The 24,015-nt window shown below is 38.6% G+C and overlaps 1 protein-coding gene across 1 annotated transcript in view; it reads left to right on the top strand.

Moving 5' to 3' along the window:
* CREBL2 (cAMP responsive element binding protein like 2) overlaps positions 1-24,015 on the top strand; it is a 91,978-nt gene that overhangs the window by 10,132 nt on the left and 57,831 nt on the right. The window lies entirely within an intron of this gene.

Below are 24,015 nucleotides of genomic sequence, written 5' to 3'. Positions count from 1 at the left end.
AAAAAACATCAAAAACTAGGCATGCTTTACAGACAGAATCCCTACCTCACTCCTTCCACTAAAATCACTCTCTCTACTTCCTTCCTTATCCCCTCCCTTCTCTATGGTGCTCCACTCCTAACTAATCTTCAGTCCTCTTTTAAAAAAAACAGCTTTCTTGCTGCTACAAAATCGCAAAATTCGCCACTAGCCATAAGTCCTCCACCCATCATTGTTCCTCCCTCCAGAAACTTCAATGGCTAGAACTTCCAAATCAACTAACTTACACCAAACTAACTTTAGCCCATAAGCTTATTCTCAACCCCTCCCTCTGTCCATCCCTTTCATCTGCCTTTAAAATGCACCTACCCAATAGAGTATTAAGGTCTAACAATCAAAACCTACTAGAAGTGCATAAACCTACACATCCCCCAGGCAAAAACCTTCTATCTTTCAGCCTAGCTCGCCACTGGAACTCCCTACCACCATCCATCTGCACCACCATTAACCACTCTACCTTCAAAAAATCTCTTCACTCACATCTAACATGACAGTGGGAATGCTCTTGCTCCCACCCTACATAACTAACTCTGTCTTCTCACCTCCCCTGCTCCTTCCTGCTTCTTCTCTACTCTTCCTATAGAATTGCATAGAATGGACTAGACAGGTTTTTAAGTTTACTTCCCCCACTATGCAACATCCTTTAGTATTACATTGTACCTTTCCTCAGTGTGTATGATTCCTCTCAAATTGTGTTCTAGCCATTGTTAATTGCTTTATTTGCTGTAGTATTGTTGTATGTTCTTCTCAATCTGTATTAATTGCTGTATTTGGACTATTTTATTTTAAATATTTTCCTTTCTCATTTAGTATAACTATCATTACTACCTGCTGTACCTATATTGCTACTGTTTCATGTATATTTTTTGCTTTCTGGAGCTTTTCTCCCCAGGACTCCATTGAAAACGGGTTCTTTATGGCCCAATGGACTGTCCTGGTAAACCCACTGCAATAAATAAAAATGGCACCTGAATGAACTGAAAAGACTGGGTGATTAAATTGGTATGGGGAAGTGATTCTACCGCTATAGAAATGTTTAAAGGTTGCACCCCCACTCCCATCCAAAACTGCATATTTCTTAGTCGACTGGTATGAATGAAGCAACAAGAATGTAAAAGCAGCATTAGATAAACTAAAAAAAGTAGCTGAGAATTTCAGTAAGAGTACTAAAAGAAGAAACGGTATCATAAACGTAGTGTGTAGGAGTATATGGGAGTGCAGAAAACTGATGGAAGAGAGATGAAGTGGTATAGATGTTTGCTTTGAGGTAAGGAGTCTTGCAGCATTCCAGATAATCTCAATAATACTTTGCTTATGGTTTGGTTTGGCTTATTACAAGAGTGTGTAGAAAAAACTCCACTGTGTAACAGCTACCAGTTGTGGAGGTAACTAAAATGGTATTGTAAAACAGCATCTTTCTCCTCTTTGCCAGGTTTTACATGCATGGCCACTGTCCTGCCTATTTTGACAGTCATGCCTGTATGTCTCATGTCTTCTCTGAAGTCCTGGTCTCCTCTTGCTGCCGTGTTGTTTCTTCCGTTTTGCCAAATTAATTTTCTGTTTTCCTGCAAACCTGGCCAAACCAGAGTACATTGTTCTCTTTGACGTTCTTGCTAGTCAAAAACTGTGTTTTTGAGTTAAAGATGGCCGCTGTTCTGTAAACACTGCTAATCCTTAGCTCCTCTAATTATCTGGAATAAAACTAATCCAGAAGACTAACTAGAACCAATTTCAACAAAATATCTTGAAATATCAACTCCAAAGAACTCCTAAATAAAACCACCAAGAAGTAATTGGTCTAGTTTAACATAGATTTGTTAAGCTACAGGAGCCATTTTTAAAATCCTCTTGGTGTAGCTGCTTGTCTCTTTGGAGTTCTCGTACCTAAGCTTCTCCTTTTAATTCTTCTTTCCCTGGATCCCCACCAAGCCAAGTTCGATCTACTGGCCTGCAATGCTCTTTAACAGAACCAAGCAACCTTGGAATGAGTGTTATTTTCAAAATATACAAAATGTATGTTTTATTCTCCAGACAAAGTTAATTGCTAGCCCTTGTTTAATTTCTATTTTTAAGTAAAGCACTCCATCACAGACGTTAGTTTGCCCCTCCCCATACTGTACTTTCTAACAGCAGTCTCCCTTTGCAAGCTGTTTCAACTATTTGAAAGCCCTGCTGTTTTTATAGTATTACTAAACCCTTTCTCCTAAAACTTGTGGTCTTTCTAAATCCCACATACTCCTGGTTACAAGTGTTTATTTCAAAAGAAAGGTATGCAAAACAAGTAAGTCCAAAGTGCCTACTGATTTTCTTATTGTTTCAGAACATTAGCTGCCCCCCCCATTCTGTACTTCTAACTGCAATCTGTCTTTAGATGCTGTACTATTTGTATGCTCTACTGTTTCTCTACTTCTACTAAACCTTTTCTCTTATAAATTCTTGTCTTCCTAATTTCCACATAACTCCTTGGAAAAGTTGGCTTATTTTATTTCAATAAGACAGGTATGCAAAACAAGTAAGTCAGAGTAACTACTGCCTTTATTGGCAAAGGCTCTTGCCACCCCCATAGTGCCTTTTTTAGGCAAGGCTCAAATGATAAACCTACCGCCCTAGAAAACAAAAATGGAAAAAAACTAAGGGTAATACTGCTCAATGCCAGAAGTCTAAACCTCAAGATGCACGCCCTCGAAGCCCTCCTCGGTATGGAGAACATTGATGTCTGTGCTGTGACTGAAACCTGGTTCAAGGCCCCTGAGAGCACCCCAGCACTGTCAGGTTATACCTCATATCATGCGTTCCGGCCCCAAAATCCAGACCGAACCACAAAAGGAGGGGGAGTATCCATATTCATAAAGGATACCCACACCTTCAGGTTAGTGGCAACGCACGAAGCATCGGAGACCATCCAGGTGCAATTAACCATAGGTAAAACTGCCCTACAGTTTGTAGCATGGTACAGACCACCCTCTCAAACTCAGGAAACCCACACAGCCTTCCTGAAGACACTGGAGAGTATGAATGTCTCTCCAAACACCATCATATTGGGTGACTTCAACTACCCAAACATAGACTGGGAACATTACTCAAGCCCCAACACCCTAGCCCAAAGGTTCCTGGAGTTCATAAACTCAAATGCTATGGAATAACTAGTCACCATTCCCACAAGAGGAGAAAATATACTAGACCTGATCATCACAAACATGGGGACAAAATGCTCCACAATGGAAGTATATCCCTCATTGGTGAGATCAGACCATAAATGAATCTCACTGGAGATCCACATCCTGCCCCCAACCCCAGCAAAAAAGACCACAGTGAAGAACTTCTCAAAAGCAAACTTCACACTTCTTAAGACTGGAGTGATATCCTTCAAGGCCCCCGAGCCAGTGGAAACCACAACCCACGCTGCTGAAACCCTTACAAATGCCTTCTACGAGCACCTCCAGGAATGTATGGATCAAGCAATCCCTAATAAAATCAAGACCCTTTCCACCAAAGGCAGGCACCCGGTCTGGTGGACCCCAGCCATAAACAAACTCTACAACAAGAGGAGAAAGCTACTACATGACAGAGTAAAATCCCTAAAAGGGAAGGCATCTCTGATCAATACTAGCAAAAAAACTACGATCACTCATAAAGTCATCCAAGGCCAACTTTGAGAGAAAAATCACTAAAGACACAAGACTATCATAAGGCCTTCTTTAGCTATGTTAGAAACCTGGGTGGAAACTCCCAGATATGCTCAGAATTAGTCCAAAATGATACAAAAATCACTGAACCCACAGACATTGCCAACATACTGGCAGACAGGTTCAGTGCAAATTTCTCTCCCCCCCCCCCCCCCAAAAGGAGAAATATCTATCCCACCAGAGTCTAGCCTCCCAAACATCTCAGATGCCCAGGTGAGAGCTGCTCTCTCTAAAGCAAAAAACACAGCATCAATGGGACCGGACGGTGTCCCCGGCTGTGTGCTACACAAACTCAATGAGGAACTAAACCCACACATAAGGCTGCTGTTTAATCTTAGCCTTACTACAGGATGCGTACCCAAAGAATGGCGTATGGCAACTGTGGTCCCACTCCACAAAGACGGTGCTTCTACCGACCCTGGAAATTACTGCCCCATAAGCTTGACGAGCCTAGTCTGCAAAGGTATGAAATAGTAATGAAACTCGTAAATAAAGACATTGGGGACCTACAGACACTGGATCCTACCCAATTTGGCTTTGTCAAGGGCAGATCCTGCCTCTTGAACTTGGTCGACTTTTTCGAAACTGTCACTAAGGCCATTGATGAGGGTAAGGCAGTTCACACAGCCTACTTTGACCTAGCAAAAGCGTTCGACACAATACCCCACTCGGGCATCATAGAAAACCTCACCAGCTTAGATGTAAACTCATATGTCACAAGATGGGTTGCAAACTGGCTCAAGGACAGAACCCACAGGGTTAGAGTTGCTGGTGCCATGTCAGACTCTAAGCCGGTCACGAGCAGTGTCCCACAGGGCTCAGTCCTGGGCCCCCTCTTGTTCGGCATTTATTTTTCTGAAGTGCAGGCAAACATAGGGGGATTGTGGCTGACAAAATTTGCAGATGACTGCAAACTGGGCACCATAATTGACACTCCATCAGACACTGACATCCTTCAGAGAGGTCTCATAGAAATGGATAACTGGTGCCAGAGCCATGGCCTTAAGCTAAATGCCAAAAAATGTTTAGTCATACCCTTTGGGAAAAACAAGGTAACCCCCAATTACCACATAGGTGGTAATCCATTAAACACGGAAGAATTTATCAGGGACCTGGGGACCCAAGTTGACAGTAACCTCTCTCTCTCTTGACACTCACATTGCCAAAGTGGTTAGGAAGACCTTCTACATTGCCCACCTGATCATGAAGGGATTCACATCCATATCAGGAGAGGTCGTTGTACCCCTGTACTCTTATCAGACCAATGATTGAGTACAACGCCCCATTCGGAATGTACCTTACCCGACACCTGCAGCAGTTGGAAAGACCCCAAAAGTTCCTCACCAAAAGGATAAAGGGGCTCAAACATATGTCATACGCTGCCCGACTGAAGAAACTCCACCTCTATTTAGTCGCATACCGTCTGCTCAGAGGTGATTTTGTGCCTGACATACAAGGCCATGTCCAACCCGGAATTAATGGACATGCTCCACCTCAAAAAATCCAAATCCACCAGAGCCACGAGAGCAAGAGACTTAAACCTCAACATGGATATAAATAGGACGTGCTGGAGGGACAGATTCATCACCCAGAGACTCCCTACACTATGGAACAGAATCCCAATCTATGTGAGGCAGAGCCCCTCACTGACTCTGTTCAAGAGAAATCTTGACGAGTGGATGGGAGATCGTAGGTTTACCCCGGGAATCATCTCTGTGTCACTGCTGGACAGAGGCACAGCAAACTAATGGGTATAGTATTCTCATCCTAAGGGGTGGTGAAAGCCACACACACTCTGGCTAGGCTTATAAATGCCCTAGGGCGCAGATAGCCTAGTATGAACCTATGAACCTTTTCTTATTGTTTCTGTAGACTTGCATATCTGTGAAATCAGGGCCAGCCCTTTTCATCATACTATTGCTATCCACCACTTTTCTGGTCTCTTCTGATCCTCCCCCTCCTTACAAGAACAATTGCAGCCTAATGAGGGCCAGCCCTTTTCATTATAACCTATAAACCTACTGATAGTCTTCCTTCATCTGTTGCCTGCTACGCTCCTCTCCTTTCCCCCAATTCCCTCCCACCCCCAGTGGTCCTACCTTTTATTACAAACAGTAACCCCTCCCACCCTTCAATCTATAAAATCACCACACCTATACTTCCTCCTACAACTTCACTACTATCCCTCCTACTCAGCTAATTATGTACTAGCACACCATACCTATAGTCACTGCATGCACACTCCTTGCATACATCACATCTTGCCAAACCTCCACCATTCCTGCACTCAACCACTACCACTGTACCACCACACACACCACCACTCATATCCCACCTCTACTCTACTACGCTCTCATCAGGTCAACAATCTTCCCAATACACCCTCTATATAGACTACAGACCACAGTACCTAAACTAAAAACAACCCCTCAACCTAACATAACCTTACCACCATACCTATTGCCCACAGAACACAATCAAAAACTTTCCTTATAAGCAAGCATATACAGAAATTTTAATCTCATCCATATCCAACCTAGCACTCAGTGGAGACATCATCCTAATCCTGGTCCCTCTATCTCCAACCCCTCCCCTCATCATCAGACTACAAACCACATTTTCCAAATCACAGCGAATAGAAAGTCAACCAACCTCCTTCTGATAAGCCTAAATATTAGAAGTATATGCGACAAGGTGCATGAATTCCATGCCACCACAGACTTCTACTCCCCTGATGTAGTGATCCTTGCAGAAACATGGTTAAAACCACACATTACTAATGAGCAAATCCTCCCTGCTGGTTACAGTATACTAAGAGTTGACCGACTAAACAAAAAAGGAGATGGTATAGCTATAATATTTAATGCAGCATCTAGACATCCAGATCTTAAAGTTAACAGCTCCCCAAATAGGTAAGGAAGAAATAATGTATGCCAACCTTAAAATAAACTAAAAATAAAACCTTAAACATAATAGGTTGCTACTTCCCACCTCGCCACAACATCCGTCCACTTGAAAACCTCCTCAGCTGGACTACCCACCACCTACCCCAAGAAACTTTAATTCTAGGAGACTTCAACACTGACTGGCAATCCTGCTGTAGCAACCACCCAATCCATCATGTAAATCTTCATGGCTTCACCCAACTAGTCCAGTCGCCTACTAGGATAAATGACTCCAACAAACACACTACCCTTGATTTGGGTACCAGTCAATAAGAGCCCCCAGTCATATATAGCAGGCTGCTCATCTGACAGCCTCGGTGATCACTCCCCAACCTTCTTACTAAGAAAGCAATAAAGCAAAATCCATCATCTACCATCAAATACGCAAAAAAACTAACTTCAACCCTCTCTTATTCGGCTCATCCCTAAAAGACTGTAACTGACAACCTCTAAAATACCTCAAACTAGATGATGCAGTTGACTACTTTACTTTAATAAAACATTCCTAAGCATCCTTAATTACCACACCCCCATAAGACGTCCCCAAACTAGAGTCCAACAATCCCCTTGGCTACAAAAAAACACAGTTTGAAATGAAAAACGGGGATAAAGCATGGGACAACTGGCGCAAAACCAAAACCCCCTCTACTAGGCAAAAATTCCTAGAACTATGCAATAGAACCAAAAAGCTTATAAAACAGGACAAAATCCAGTACTACCAGTCTGCCCTTGCCTCCTTCCAACATAACCCCAAACAATTCTGGTCCTCAAACTCCATCCTCCACCCAGGTAGAGTAAGTACATCCACTCCTAACTTAACTTACTCCTCCGAAAATATTGCTACCTCTTTCAACAATCACTTCACACAAATCACTTCACACAAACCGTACTATCACTAGCTAGACACCACAACCCCCCACATAAACCCACACCATCAATTAGAACTAACAATCTCCCAGCTAACTTCTCTTTCTCTCCTGTTTCTACCTCCAAAATAAAACTACTAACTAAACTTAAAACCACCAGATTAGCAGCAGACAACCTCCCAGGTGAATACATTCAACTTGCAGCTGACACTCTAGCCTACCCTGTATCACTCTTGATTAACAGATCTCTGTCAGAAAGTTATGTTCCTACACTATGGAAAGTCTCTCACATAATTCCCCTTCACAAAGGAGGCCCCTCCACAGATCTAACCAATTACCGCCCCATAACTCTTCTCTCGCCACTCTCCAAAATCCTAGAGAGATGCATTCATTCTCAAGTCTCAGATCACCTCCTTGCTAACAACCTTCTCTCCAACACACAACACTGTTTCCAACCTAACCATAGCACCACCACCGCCTTACTCTCTTTCTCTAACACAATCCTACAAAATAAAAATGCAGGTTTTCTCTCCTCAGCTACCTTCCTAGACCTCTCTAAAGCTTTTGACATGGTCCCACACAAACAACTCCTCTCTCTTCTCAATAACCTATCCTTCTCTCAACCAGTCATCAACTGGTTTCAGAGTTACCTATCTGGCCACCAACAAGCAGTAAGTTTGGCAGGACAACCTATCGCCCCAACTACCAGTCTCCATAGGAGCTCCCCAAGGGTCCATCCTGGGACCCCTACTCTTCTCTATTTTCACCAATAATCTAGCCTCAGCCCCAACACATGGCACACTCATACAATACGCAGATGACTCCACCATCATCTGCACAGCCCACTCCCTGCCAGAACTGCAAAAAGTCACGCAGGAAGCATTTTCTTCTATTGAAACTTGGTTATCTGATGCCCAACTAATACTCAACCCAAACAAAACAAAATTACTAATCTTCCAACCCACTAAACTTACCCTAGACAGCTCTCACTTTAACATCACAGCAAAAGACAACACCACCATTCATCCTACAGAACACACCAAATTACTAGGACTAGAAATAGACAATAAACTGAACTTTGACATTCACATTTCCATGACCATTAAAAAAGTGCGCAAAAAACTAGGAGCATTATATAGAAATCAGCAACTACTTACCAAAGCAGGTACAATTTCGGTAGCAAATTCTCATCTTATCTCTACCCTACTCTATGCCTCTCCAACATGTAAAATAAAATAAATAATAAAATATTAATGACCTTCAATCAGCAATACCACCCACCACCTGCATTCAGTATACTGTATTTCTTTGTTTTGTCATTGTTTCTGCTTGGAGCTTTTCTCCCTGGGCCTCTACTGAAAATGGACATGTATCCAGTTAGACTAGCCCGGTCAACAAATTTAAAATAAAATAAATATTTACTAACCTTGGACAATACGATCTAAATAAGCTGGAAACCTGCTACAACAAAATCGCCAAATTCGCCACAGGGGCTTCCTACCATACTCGCCACTGTCTCTCACTAGCAGAACTGGTCTGGCTAGAGCTCCCCCACCTCCTTCAGTGGTACCAACTCACACTCGCCCACAAACTAATAAACCAACCACTAAAAGTCCCATCCCTCCAGAATCTACTCCAACCCTACATAACCAGGAGACCACTAAGATCCATCCACAAAAACTTCCTACAGGTCACAAGAGCCATTAACTCTGCTGGAGAAGCATTATTCTCCTGCACTGTAGCCAAACTCTGTAACTCCCTCCCATCCTCAATTACCTCTGTAACTTCTTGCACCCACTTTAAATTCTTACTAAAATCACACTTCAAAACTTGACAGATATGCGCTTGCAACCCCCCTCTAATACTATTCACTCCCCCCACCCTCTACCTCAAAGCCCCCTATCAACAACCTACTCTTCCCAAGCTTGGCTACTCATGTTCCCAGCTACCTACCACATAATACTAACTTCTTGTAGCAACAACTGCTAATGGCTGTTATGTACCTCAAAAACGGATTGTATCAATTGTTCACTGATGAATCTCAACTACATTTGTAACCATGTTTAGTATACGTCACCATATTTTAAAATTGTACTATGCTCTACAGCTGTTTTACATCTGTTTTCTTCTTGTCTCGCGTCCTTAACTGGACTAATGTCTGTATTTAAATGCTATGTTTTTTTAACTGCATAATGCAAATAATACTTAATGTGGAGCTTTTCTCCCTGGGCCTCTGCTGAAAACGGACCTGTGTCCAGCCGGACTCGCCCGGTCAACAAATGTAAATAAATAATTTCTAATCCGCTAAGATTGAAAAGGATACAGCGAGGTTAACATAAGCCGTGTGCTTCTGCAGCATGGCATGCTGAAGTCTACACTCCAAACTGGAGATAACACTGCAGGATGTCGAAAGAAGATAAAAATATGGACTCTACCACATCAAAGACAAAACTTTCGGATTTACTATCTTCTGAAAAAGATTTAAACTACAGACAGAAGATAAAGCTACCAGATGCATCTAAAACGGGAAACAAAAATAAATCTGATCAACCAGCAAACCTGGAGGACATTGACAGCTTTACTTCCCATCCAAGAAGCAATAAAAGGTTTATCTATACAACTACAATCATTTGGAGACACCTTTAACCAAATAATGGACAGGTTGGATAAATCTGAAGCCAAAAATCACAGAAAATGAGGAGAAAATAATCTGATTCCCATGATAAAGAAATTCAAAACATCCAAGCAAAGCTTACAGATCTGGAAGCAAGATCCAGAAGAAGTAATATCATCATAAGAGGCATACCAGAATCTATAACTTGCAATGAACTGATTCCTTCCATCATACAAATATTCAGCATACTGCTTAAAGAACCTGGATTAGCTAAACAAATAATAATAGAAAGAGCTCGTAGAGCACTGAGAGAACCCCAGGTATCATATAAACCCAGACCTGTATATGCTAAACTGTTAAACTTTCAAGATGTTAATACAATTTTGTTGACTGCAAAAAAAGCGGAGGAACTATAAACTGGAACAATAACACAATAACGTTGGCCCAAGATTTGCCCCTCCAAATAAGACGAGCAAGACAGCTTCTTTCCCCTTAACTGTAAGTTCCTACTCGACAAGAAAAACTTAAATTTCAAATGAAATACCAAAACGTACTAACTTTCCACCTAGAAGGGATTAAATACACAATCTCCAATCAAAAAGATGCCAGAGAAACCTTTCTTGCTGTTTTCAAAAAAATCTCATCACTGGAACGTTAAATATACTCACAGGAGCAATCACTGACTATCAGACGGATGTTTGCTCGCATTTGGCACTTCAAGATGGATTTTTAGCTTCTGGACTCGTGCTGGGCCTTTGTAGGCCTCTACCAATAATATTATAGTACTTTATCATCTTATATTGCCGAAGAAATTCAACTCTGCTTCCGCCTCTGCACTTTCCCATGCCAGGAACTGAAGTTCTCTAGCATGCTCTACTCCATACACCGGTAAAGCATAACACTTCCGGGACATGCAGCATGCCTAAATGGTCCCCCTACGTTCGATCAAACACTTGGAACGCTCCTATACTCACAAAGCGAGCACCGAGAAATCCCCTAGTTACAGACAGAAGAGATTCTGACCAAGGTACCTAATTAGTCATTGATCTGTAATTTTAGACTAGGCACCTCAATGATTTCCTGAATTATATGCCTAGTAATCACCTGTGAGATTTAACATAACATTACAGTTTACAATAAAACATAATAATATTACTTCATATGTGTAAAAAGCTTGGTAAACTAAACTTTTTATAAGATCAACTAAACCACTTGTTTAGGATCAATGGATAATTATTTAATACAATGCTGTGTAAAAGAATACACAAAACAGTTGAGTAGTACTACTGTGAAAAGAAGCATGTATTGTTAAAGTAATAGATGCTAGAACTAAGGCATACTAGGACACTTACTAAGAGTGCACGTCCATGCATGCTAAGTAATTGTATTTACCTACAGCTGCAATTTTGAGCACCACAAACAGGGCAGTACTGATGAGCAGCACAAACAAAAGGTAGATCAGTGTAAGCGTGCAGCACAAACAAAAGATAGATCAGTGTAAGGATGCAGCCCTACACATTGCATATAAGGGGAAGAAAAGGTGTGGATGGAAGGGGGAAGGAACAGGAAGCAGAGGTGAATACATAAAATAATATTGGAACTTATTAGCTTAACAATAGTGATGAATGTTAAAGGAAAAGATTAACAGTTCTACCAATAGCTTCTAATATAACACTGTTGTACTAACATTCATATATACATTCCTATAAAAATCTTTGGAATCTACTACAATTTTAAAGCCTCTTTTCAAAAGACTTGAACTTGTTTAAGGAATAAAAATAACTTGCTATGTTACCTGGAAATGACTTAACTAGATAATATATAGGGAACAATGAAGGTGATGCAACAATCTGAATAACCTAGATTGACCTCTACCCAGTATAATGGTCCTTTTAATAACTCCCAGTATAATGGTCCTATTAATAACTCTCAAATTTATATCTCTTAATTATTACTAATCTTCTAGATTTTACACTCTAACTGTTCTGTCATGTTTATACAAATTATATTGAAGAGGTTAGGGACAGATTAGTGGTGTTTTTTTTTTGTGGGGGGTTAGCTTGTTAAGCTTTGTCAATGTAGAGAAAATAGTTGCAGGGACACTAGTTACCATTTATCACTTAAATATTAAAACTCATTATGTAACTACGTTATTGAAGTTTAGATCTATAAAACTAATAACTGCTTATTCCCTGCTTTGTTCCTGGCCCATGGGAGTAGTGATTAGGCACAGGGTTGGGATGGGAATAATAGGATGCTTTTGTATTCTTATTTTATCAATACATAAAATCACACAAGATTTACTTCACCAACATCTCAAGACACATAAATGTGAGAATTTGGCTCATGGAATATGAAAGGGCTCCAGAATAAGAAAAAAAACCTTTTCTTACACCTCATCATAAAAGCAAAAACAAACTTCATATTAGTTCAGGAAACACATTTGACTCTTTAACAATGGTCAGAAATTAGAGGGAAAAAATGGATAAAGGGATATTATAGCCTCCAAAGGCAAAACTAACAGTGCAGGGGTAGTTATAATAATCAAGAACCAGTTCCAAGACAACATTTTAAAAACTAAAGTGGACAAAGAGGGAAGGTGGTATGTAACTATTATAACCCCAAATATTTCTAAACCTCTTCTTATCCTTAATGTCTATGTCCATTGTAAAAATAAACACATTTTCTTCGCCTCGTTATACCTGATCTTAAATAAATTCCAAAATTATTATATGGTCCTGGGTGGAGACTGGAACACATTTCCAAATCCCTACCAAGATAAATAAAGTACAACTATAATACCTAACAAAACAAGCTCATTTAACTCTAAGAGAACTTATCCAGGGCTATAAGTTATATGAAATGACCATCTACACTAGATACCTCTCAGATCACTTCAAAATTACATTAAACCTTACTGGAATTACAAAGAATAGTACAACGAAAAAAGGATACATTTGGTCTCTGAACCCCCAACCTTCTAACCAAAAAGGAGATAATAAAGGATATCCAATCCCTACTCAAATTAACCCTGTCTAACATTCTTAAATCTCGGTTACTTCTGGATATCGAATGGGCAGCAACCAAAGCTCAAATGAGGAATATTTATTAAAAAAGCAGCCTACTATAAAAAATTCAGCTTAAAGAACAGGATTTAGAAACCAAGATACAAAAGCTTGAGAATGCCCTATTAGCTAACTATAGAACTCGAACAGAAATAATGAAACTTCAAAAAGAATTATACCTCTTACATAACAACAAATTATCCTTCTGTGAAACCATAATGTTAGCCAACTACGCTAATGAAGTACAAATGCCATCTCGAGCACTGGTCAGAATTATAACCCAAACTAAACCTCACTCCCAAATATTTGAAATACTTGCACCAAAATTGAAGATATTATTAAAACCTTTGAACTAATTTATTCTCAGACCTATGGAGAACAATTATCAATATCCTCAAAAGAAGATAAGAGCACGTTTTCTCCAAAAACTCAACTTCCCGAAATTAGACCTAAAGCAACAGAAAAAATTAAGTGAACCTATCTCTATTACAGCAATTCAACAAATGAAATCACATAAAGCTCCAGGCCCAGACAGTCTCACTGTTGAATTTTACAAAACGTTCTCCCCATCTTAGCTCTCCTTCTGTTCCATATACTGAATTATATAATAATAAAATTAATGATCTGCACTTTAATGCATCTAAAACTATTTTTATACTCAGAGCGAGCTGACCCAAAAAACCCAGATAGTTATAGACCTATCTCACTGTTAAACATTGACAACATCCATACTCGCAAACAGACTGAAAAACCTGCTAGATAAAATTATTTCCCCTGAACAATCTGGTTTTATAACATACAGACAAACTCTCAATACACTAATCTCTTAAGCTAATTATATTAATTCAAACATATGCATTAGTTCGATGCTCATAAAGCCTTTGATAGAGTAAATATAGAATTTCTACTCCAAACGTTACCTTATTTTAATGTACCCCAAAAGTTTATCCAAATTCTACAAATACTATATAATAACCCCTATACATCCCTATATATTACCAAAAGTTGGTCAAAAAAGAATTTCAATTAAAAATGGAACCCCGTCAAGGATGCCCTCTATCTCCTATACTTTTTAATTTATACCTAGAACCACTCTTCCTAAGTATTAAACAAAATCTTTACTTTAACCCCCCAATAATATATAACACCAAAATCTTCCTATAATAACCCCCCAATAATATATAACACCAAAATCTTCCTATCGGCCTTTGCTGTTGATTTGAATATTTACTGTACCACGCCAATCTCGGATATAAATAAAATATTATCGGCTATGGAACACTTCTTGAAGATATCAAACTAAATCTTAAAAAAACTTAGCATATTTCCTTTAAAAACCCATAAACCATTCTCAATTTTACCTCTGGTAGGTAATTTGAAAAAAAAGAAGTAATCAACTATTTAGGCATTACTTTTTCCACAAACAAAGATTTCAACTCAAATAATATAACGGAAAAATTGCAGAATATTATTTTAGACCTTTAATAGATGGAAAAATCTAAAATGACCATTTATGGCCAAAGTCTCTGTAATAAAAATGAATGTGTTACCCAGATTACTTTTATATATTCATGACTACTCAGCTATACTTAGCCGATACATTTTTTGGACAAATTCATACTTTCCTTGCAAAATTCATATGGGAACCAAAAAAAAAAAAACAGATTTTCATATGAAAAACTCACAACCCCAAAATATAAAGGTGGCTTAGACCTTTCCAATTTCGAGATATATTACCTAATTATAAAGTCTAACAGGGTATTGTGAATAGCTGAATATAACCCAAAGAATAAAGATTGGTCCCCACTGTGGCTTACAATATACCAAAGACACACCAAAAACCTGGATATCAACCCCAAAGCCTTACCATTCATAAATACAAATTTATTAAAATCATACAATATATTAGAACCCCTGAAACACTCTATATCAGTAACACAAAAATTCTTTAAATATTTAAATCTTGCACAAACTGTGATATTACAACCTTTGCACAAAAATCCCAACCTTAAAATAAACAAACCCTAAACCTGAACTCCTTTCCTCGATAATACAACCATCCAAGACATATACCCATCTCGGACTATTGGAGAAAGATTAGTTCTTCCATTGATAACCAATAACTAAACCAATTAACCTAACAATTAAATCTATACCCCTTAAAACTAGCATTTACACAAGTTATGATTTATAATAACGCATATTTCACACCTGCCATTTTACATAAATTTAACCCTAAGAAATCCCCATTCTGTCCTCACTGTAAAGACCAAACTGCTGATATACTACATCTGTTCTGGAGCTGTAAGTGTGTATTTAAATTTTGGAATTGTCTTAAACTTCAACTGCAAAAAATGGGCTATAAGACATCTACTCTCACCTGGGAATTTACTCTCTTACATATCTCACCAAACAATATTTCTAAAGCACAAGCAGTTAATCGACAAAGAAAATAAAAACAATAAGCTTGGGAAATTATGGGAACAAGTCTTTAATATTATTCTTGCTTTACTCAGCACAAATAACCAGACTTAACTACGATTAAGAGGTCCCATATTAATTCATATCCGTGATCCACAAAAGTTTTCATTTTTCTTCTTTCCCTTCTCTAATTTAGATTTCTACTCACAACAACTCGTACTGAATTGTAACACCTTTTCTTCCGAATATTGAAAGTATCTATGTATATAGTGTAAATATTATTGTTTACTTTATCTCTTTGTAGTACCTTCAATGTATAACAACTGTTTATTGTGAATGTGTTACCTGTTTTTGTTGTATTTTGTTTGCTATTCTGTATTGATGAAAAGAAGAAGAAGAAAAAAAAACTCTTCCTTTTTTAATCTTGTTTCTGTTCCGAAATTCTCATTTCTTCTGCTCCAGTGTGCATCCTTCTACCTGTCTTGGGCATTTTGTCTCCACCCCCCTCAAGCTCCCATAGCTGCTCTGCCTTCACTGCCCCACCTTTCAGGGCTATACAGAAGCAGTAGTCATACTCTTATTTTGTGTGGGATACTTTTCAACTTCTTTGGCATTCTTTTATCACATACTACTCCTGGCAATTATTTTAGTCATCTAGCTGCAGTGCCCCCAATTCTAGCTTTGGTCTCCTCATTAGTAGCTTCCTTTCTCAACTACTCCTAGTAGACACTTTAATCGGTTACATATGGAATTCAAGAAAAAAAGTTTTTCTACTGGTTTGGCATTTGGGACATGTATGAACAGATAACCTACCTTTTGACCAACATATGTCTGTTGTATGAAAGTACTTCTATACTGCAAAGCTTATAAACAAAGGGATTGTCTAGACTTAGTGATGTCATTGTCCTCCTTTATTCAGCACTCATTAGGCCAGTCATTGAAATATAACACCCTTCGTTGGCACGTATCTGTCCAGACACATGTAACAACTGGAACGCCCACATTAATACCTTACAAAAGCATACAAGACCACATTCCAAAGACGTACGTCGAACATTTTTTTTGTGGGCCTCTGTTGAAAATGGGATCTGTTCCAGTTGGGCTTTCCTGGTAAACAAATGTTAAATAATATATCCTACATGGACTGACTCCCAAAACCCTGTCCCTGTACTCTGTATCCTACAGACTGCAAAGATGTGACCTGTGCCTGGCATACAAGATGTCCTCCACCCCATTACTGATGGATTTACTGCATATCAGCAAGTCAAATAGCATCCGATATACTTGGTCTAGAGATCTAAATCTCTTCTGCTATATCAGCAGAACAGTTTGAAATAGCATGTTTCCCTCGCAGAAGATAATTATGATGGGGAACTGACTCCCCCATCCTCATAAAATGAAGTTCCCCCCTGTCCATAGTCAAGCACAACTTAGATCTACAGATGGGAACCAGAAAATTTACCCCAGGGCTGCCCCTGTACTACTAATGGACAGAGGCAACTCCTAAATGCTGTATCCCATGCACGGGTCCCCTCAAATTACCTATAGTATAAAGCCAGTTATTCTTCTTAGAGGTAATCTATAATTATTGACCATGGGATGGTTAAAGCCAGTCTATAACCAAATGGGATAAGTTGTTTCGAGCACAAAAAGGGAAACTGACTAGGCTTAAAATGGCCCAGAAGGGCAGCTGGCCTACTACATGCCTACAAACCTATAGAAATGTACTTGGCAATGTTTGCTTCACCTTCCATCAAGTTTCTGCTTCAATTTCTATCACGTTTTTGCTATTTTTTGTCTCCATTGTCTTGACTAGATGACCTTGATGTAATATTCTGTTTCTGTGCATGCAGTCAAGTCTCCCTCATGAGTTTTTAGGCCATGTTTCCCACTCCTGGGCAGTACAGCTCTCAATTTTTACGGACAGAATTTGGAATAAAGTAAAATAGAAAAAGTCCCCAAATTAGGTACACATTTTAAATGGCAGTATTGCCTTAGCAGTTCTCAAAAAGATTTACAATTTTAGAAGGAGTGGAACAAAACTTTGAGAAACATCAGGGGATATCTACAAAATAGGGACAGTTGCGAGATCTGCTGGGGAACCCTGCAAAGAGAGGGCTAGAGTCAATGAGAGGGACCATCTCCTAGGCTGCCAAAGAGGATATTTATTCTGTTAATTAGGAAAATTGTAGTTAACTGAGAACTGTTTTACGAGCCTAAGGTTTTTTTTTTTTTGGGGGGGGGGGTATGAAATTTAGATCAACATAGATCATATTAAACTATAAATACCAAATTTACCAGTTAAAGTTACAATTGGTTGACTTTAAGTCTTAAATGAAAATTCTAATACCATCTTTGACTTCTTATGTGGAAACGTACATTTGTAGACACCTGAAAAGAAGATGCACAGAAAACATGAATGAGTCTTTACTTGCGGTAAGCACCAAAACACAGGTTTAATCACAAATAATACAGATAAGCCTAGTAAGAGCAAATAGGTCTTGGGGAAAGCATTCCAAGCATTAAAAATCAGTAAATAAATCAGTAAGTAAGTGATCCTAGGCTAGCCACCCGACAGTGAGAACACTGGCTCTATCATTGTTGAAGTGACACCCCGAGCCCATGTGCAAAAATAGGAAAAAGGGGTTGTGGATGGGTGGGTGGGTCGATGAATGGTTGGATTGATTCCAGGCTGAGCCTGTAATTGGTTATTGACTGAGTGATTAGTGCTCTACCCTGGTATTAAGTAATATAAGACTTGTACAACCTGCCACAATTCATTAGATCCCGATGTTGCTTTACCGACTCAGCACAGCCCTTATGATATTATAGGGTTAGAAGCAGGCCATCCGTACTAGAGTTAAATGAACCCAAGAATGAGCTACCAAAAAGCAACTTAAGGTGACTCACAGCTTACATTTTAAAGAAAATCAGTCTGCCCATCACTGAGAATACAAGTAGTGTCTCCAGTCTCTTAGCACCCTACCACCTGTTCTGCATAGTAAAAAATAATGTAGGAGAAGCACGTCTGAATCACAAACAGTGAAACGGGACAGCTGTAAGGGGCATATTAGAATGCCAGCTTGAGAGTATTATTTGTGAGGGTGAGATGCAACCTGACCCAATTGTGTCCCTATGTGTCATGTGCATTTATTAGGTGGCGTATGTTAATGTGGATGATTCTAGAAATTATGTGGGGGTGGGGTGTTAGACACAGACTGTAATGCCCATACTATCACAAGCAGGGCTAGACCCAGAGTGAATTTTGGATTTCCCATCCACTGGTCAAGGTTACACTTAAATAGGATAAGGATGGACTCTGCTTCGCATGGATGAGGAGCCTGTTCAGAGCATGGGGATCCTCAGACACGCATCTGTCTTGCCAGCATGTCTTACTTATGTCAAAAGCAAAATTTTAAATCCTTTGGTTTAGTGGTTCTGATGCTGTGTTTTACAGATGTGCAGAAGGTCCTCGAGATGCCTTGTACACCAGGTATAGATTGCTTCTCGGTAACCTACAGGAGACTGATTATAGAGAGAGGGATTTAAGGTGATCCATTTAAGACAATGTGTTTATACCCTGGATTTGCCTCGTATGGAACTTTTGTGGGTGTTCACCTGTTGCATATGTCTGGTCAGGTACATGCCAAACTAGGCATTATACTCAATGTTGTCTGATAAAGGCAGAATGAAGTGGCACTATGTCTACCTTGGACCTGGATGTATGCCCTTACTTAAAAGTTGGAAGACATAAAATGATTTTCTTAATACCTTGGCCACATGTTGGTCAAAGGCCTGATTTACAGTTTACATATGCTCCCAGATTCCTGACTACCAGGTCAACTCTTAGGGGTGTCTTATCGATGGAGTAATTAGCCTGGGTGGCAGTTTTCCCAGAAGGCACTATAGCATTCCTTGGCATTTATTTATAATCCATGACTTGTCTGTGTTAGACTCCCTTGTAAGATGTTTGTGTCATGGTATGGGAAGAATGTATGATAGCACCCAATTTGCAGTCATCTGCAAACTTGGTCAGCTGAAACCCTTGACATTAGCCTTTACCTCTGAGAAGTACTTGCCGAAGTAGGAGAGGTCTCTTTAGGATTTTTGTTTGGAAATGTTTACAGAGATATTTTTGTACCCAAAGTAGAGTCCAGAGAATTTTTCCTGGGGTAGATAGCAAATGGTGGTATGACTGGTACAAAATAGGTAATTGGGAACATATTTTCTGGGAGTGCAGTTAGTTGGTGGATGTTAAGGATTCCCTGAGGGATACACTGTTGGAGATGCTGGGTGGGCAGATTGGTATAACGAGGGAGATGATTTTTCTGAGCTGTGATACAGAATCAGAATTGTCTAGACATGGTAAGGCCTTGCTGTCTCTAATTAATGGTGGCTGCCAAAAAACAATTACTAGAAAATGGAATCAAAATCTAAACCAGCTATATTAGAAGTAGTGAATATAATAGAGATATAACAACTGGAATTGAGATTTTTAGAAAAAGTAGGAGCAAACTACATAGGAAAAAATGGGAATTGTGGGAGCAATACATACAGGGGAAGAATGAGGTTTGACTAGAAGGCAGGACTTAAATGAGCTGTGTAATGTTTGACTGAAAATGATTGGGTAGATCATAAGTGATGTATAATGTTTGCAACTGGGAGTGCCTCAGTGTGGTTTGTGATTAAAATGCTTGCAACTAGGATTGTGTTGGTGTGGTTGGTTTTCATTTATATAAATTTATGATTGCCTATGTTAGTGATGATTTAATAAAGATGCTTCTAGTTTAAAAAAGGGGGCAGGAATTGAATAATTTTATGTAATGTTTGCTTAAGTTGTATAATGTATAGCAATATATGTGAAGCATAATGTTTAACTTGTTAATGCAGTTTGATTACCTTTATATAAATGTAAATGTGCCTTTTTCACAAGTGATAATAAAGATGTTTACAAAAAAAAAGTAGGCGTAGTCCCAGCATAGAGTCCTGAGGTACCACACTGGTGAACGGGGTCTGTTAGTGGAGATGGTATCACCAATCCTGACTTCTTGGGTCCAGTCTGTGAGCCAGCTGGCAATCCAGTGAACTATGTAGGGTTGTATGCCCAGTTTGGCGAGTTTGTAAACTACATTTGAGTGGCATATTGTATCAAACACCTTGGCCAGGTCCAGATAGGCAGTATGCACTGCCTTCCCCCTCATCTATTGCCTTGGTGACCACCTTAAAGAATTAGACCAGGTTTAGTAGGCATGACTTTCCTTGACAAAGCCATACTGGGGAGGGTCCAGTTTCTTAAGGATGCCTGTCTTTGTTGTTAATTTCCATGATAATTTGTTCAGTGGTTATAGTAGTATCATGTCATATTTACTGCTTGTTTTTTGCAGCTTTACCAGAATGTGATACTTCTGTTTAGATAAGGGCAAAATAAGTTAACATGGTTTGAATTTAATAAGTTTGAATGCTTAAACATGATTTTGAACTATTTGATCCCTTGGTACCACAAAAGAAAAGTTTACTTATTCCCATTGCCGCAAAATGTGGTCTAGACTTCTTCCTAATCTCGGACCTATTTTTGAATATGGGCATAACACGTTATATTAACACCAGATTCTTTTCTGACCATTCAAAAATTCCATTAAATATAAACTGGCATGATAAACAGAATTTAAACCAAAGAGGATACGATTGGACTCTAAATCCCAGCTGCCTACTGAAACAGGATGTCCTGGAAGGGATCAACATATTCTTAAAAGATTTATTGGAAAAAAATCTTTACCTCCCAACACCCGGTGGACATTGAATGGGCTGCTACTAAATCTCAGATAAGGAGTTTCCTTGTTAGTAAAGCAGCACATTATAAAAAACTCCAGAAGAAAGAAGAAACCCTAATCAAACTTTCACAAACTGGAATTAGATCTACAGAAGTGCTTTAATAAAACAAACTGAGGAACAATGATTAAAATTCCAAAAAGACCTTTACTTGTTGAATACTAAAAACCTGTCACTTTTTATGAAACAGCAAGTCTAGCCAAATATGTTGAGGAAGCACAATTACCGTCCAGAGTCCTAGCTAGATTAATTTCTCTCCAAAAATCTGTACCTATTATATCTGAAATACATTAGACCCCTTTTCCTACTTATTAAACAGCATACTTATCATAATCCTGCAGTACTCTTCAGTACCAAAATATTCCTGAAAGCTTTTGATGTTGACCTAAACTTATACTTTACCAAGTTCAGATATTTCTAAATTACTGAAGGCTATTGACACCTTCTCAAAGCTATCGTGATTATTTCCACTCTCCTAAACTACTATTATATCACCATTCAAATACAGTTAAAATAAAAACAATTTACCAAATACCTTAGGATTACTTTTTACCAAAATAAAAGGGAGTTTTATTAAAATAGCATCTTGAATAAATGGCAAAATATAATACAGAACTGCAGTAGATGGACTAACTTAAAGTTATCCTTTCTGTAAAAAGCTGAAATAGTCAAGAAGGTATTCATGACCTTTCAAGTGATGGTATACAATAAATTCTTTAGAAGGTTGCACACATTCTTGGCTAAATTCATGTGGTCTCCAAAGTCTGTAAGAATATCGTACCATAAGTTAATACAACCGAAACTAAATGGAGGATTTAATCTTCCAGATTTCAGATTATATTTCTGATACCATTAATAGTAGTAGAATAATAGAAATCACTGAACATGACCTGACAAACAGCACATGGCCACCTATATGGGTAAATCTATATTATAAATATATAAAATCGCTCAAGTTTAACCCCAAAGCACTTCCTTTTCATAAAAAGAAATTGTTAACCTATAAGATTAACCCAATAAAATATTCTATAACTAACCTACAAAAACTGTTTTCATCATTAAGTCTATTTGCAACTATGAAGACTTTGCAACCCCTACACCTTAACTCGAATTTGAAACTTAATAACTCTGTGCTTAATCTAAATAACTTCCCTGTATTAAAAAAAATAACCATCCTAGATTTTCTACCCTTTCATGATTGTACTATCACAGAAATAAGAGCTCAATTTAAATTACATAAAAGTTATACAATTAATCCTAAGGCAGATTAAACAGTTATGTTATTAGTACCTCTCCAATTGTAGCTTAACGGATAGGGACATAGACACCTGCAACTCCCTTTGTAAATTAATGTTATCAAGGAAAAAAATTATAGCAAATATATATAGCTTGATAACTGTTATACTCTCTTCTCAAAACATTGGCTTAATTTGAAGCCTACGATCTCAAAACAAAACAGTCAATTAAATTAACTTCTAAGATGCTGCCTTTGAAAAAAGTGATGTACACGCAACTCATGATTCTTAATGACGCTTACTTTACTCCCACTGTTTTACATAAATTTAATCCTTCCACCAGTTTGTCCTTATTGTGAATTCCATAAAGCGGACTTACTCCATCTTTTTTTGGAGTTATAAATGTGTATATAAACTTTGGAACTCTCTCTAATGGCCCAATTCCAAAAGATGGGTTTTGAAAAATCCACCCTGTCATGGGAGTTTACATTCCTCCCCCAGATTTGTCACCAAATCAGACTTGTACCCTAATTACTGTTTTGCTATTAATGAAACTTTTCATTGCATCCAGATGGATGGACAGACTAGCAATTACATGGGGGGGGGGGGGGTTACAAACAAATGGCTACCAAGCACTTGCTAGCCTATAAAATTGTGATGTCTAATAGTAAAAAAACAACCCTATCTTCTGGAGTTTTGGGGAAAATTATTTAACTTTATTTCTATCTAACCATCATCATTGTTCCCATCCCCCTTTTTCATTTGTTTTAAACCTGATGTTAGTCTGCCCCACTTTTCTATCAAATGTTTTGAAGCAAGTATATACTTGAATACCTGATTGACTTGGTTGAATGGCACCGTTGTAAATAAGTGCAATATAGTTTTTTTGTTTGCTCTACAGTTTTATCCCTGTATTTTTTACTTGTATACTTTGCCTTTAATAAGTTTTGTTGCTATGTTATCTGTAAGTGCAAAAATCAAATAAAGTTTTTGGGAAAAAAATATTAAGTTAATATAATAGTTGACTTGTTTCCTCTCCTATCCTGTAGCTAAGAAAAAAGAGCACTTACGAGGAACCTCTGGTAGGCTGGAGCAGCAAGTTTAGAATCCAGGCAAAGCAAAATAATTTTATTAGGTAGAGGTGATCTACAGTGTGGAAGTGAGTAGATGCTACTCGGTGACCATGTTGAGCTGTTTGAGGATGAGATGAAATTGCCACTCTCTTCAGAAACCACTGTTCTAACAGACATTCATGTAAAGGTGGTCTTAAAGAGACTATACTGTGATGACAGTCATGGAGGATGTTAACCATTGC

Source organism: Protopterus annectens, chromosome 11.part0 (genome assembly GCF_019279795.1).
Source record: "Protopterus annectens isolate FY-2018-M chromosome 11.part0, PAN1.0, whole genome shotgun sequence".
NCBI lineage: Eukaryota > Metazoa > Chordata > Ceratodontiformes > Protopteridae > Protopterus > Protopterus annectens.
Note: the sequence above shows the minus strand (reverse complement) of the source record. Positions and strands in the feature narration are given on the sequence as shown.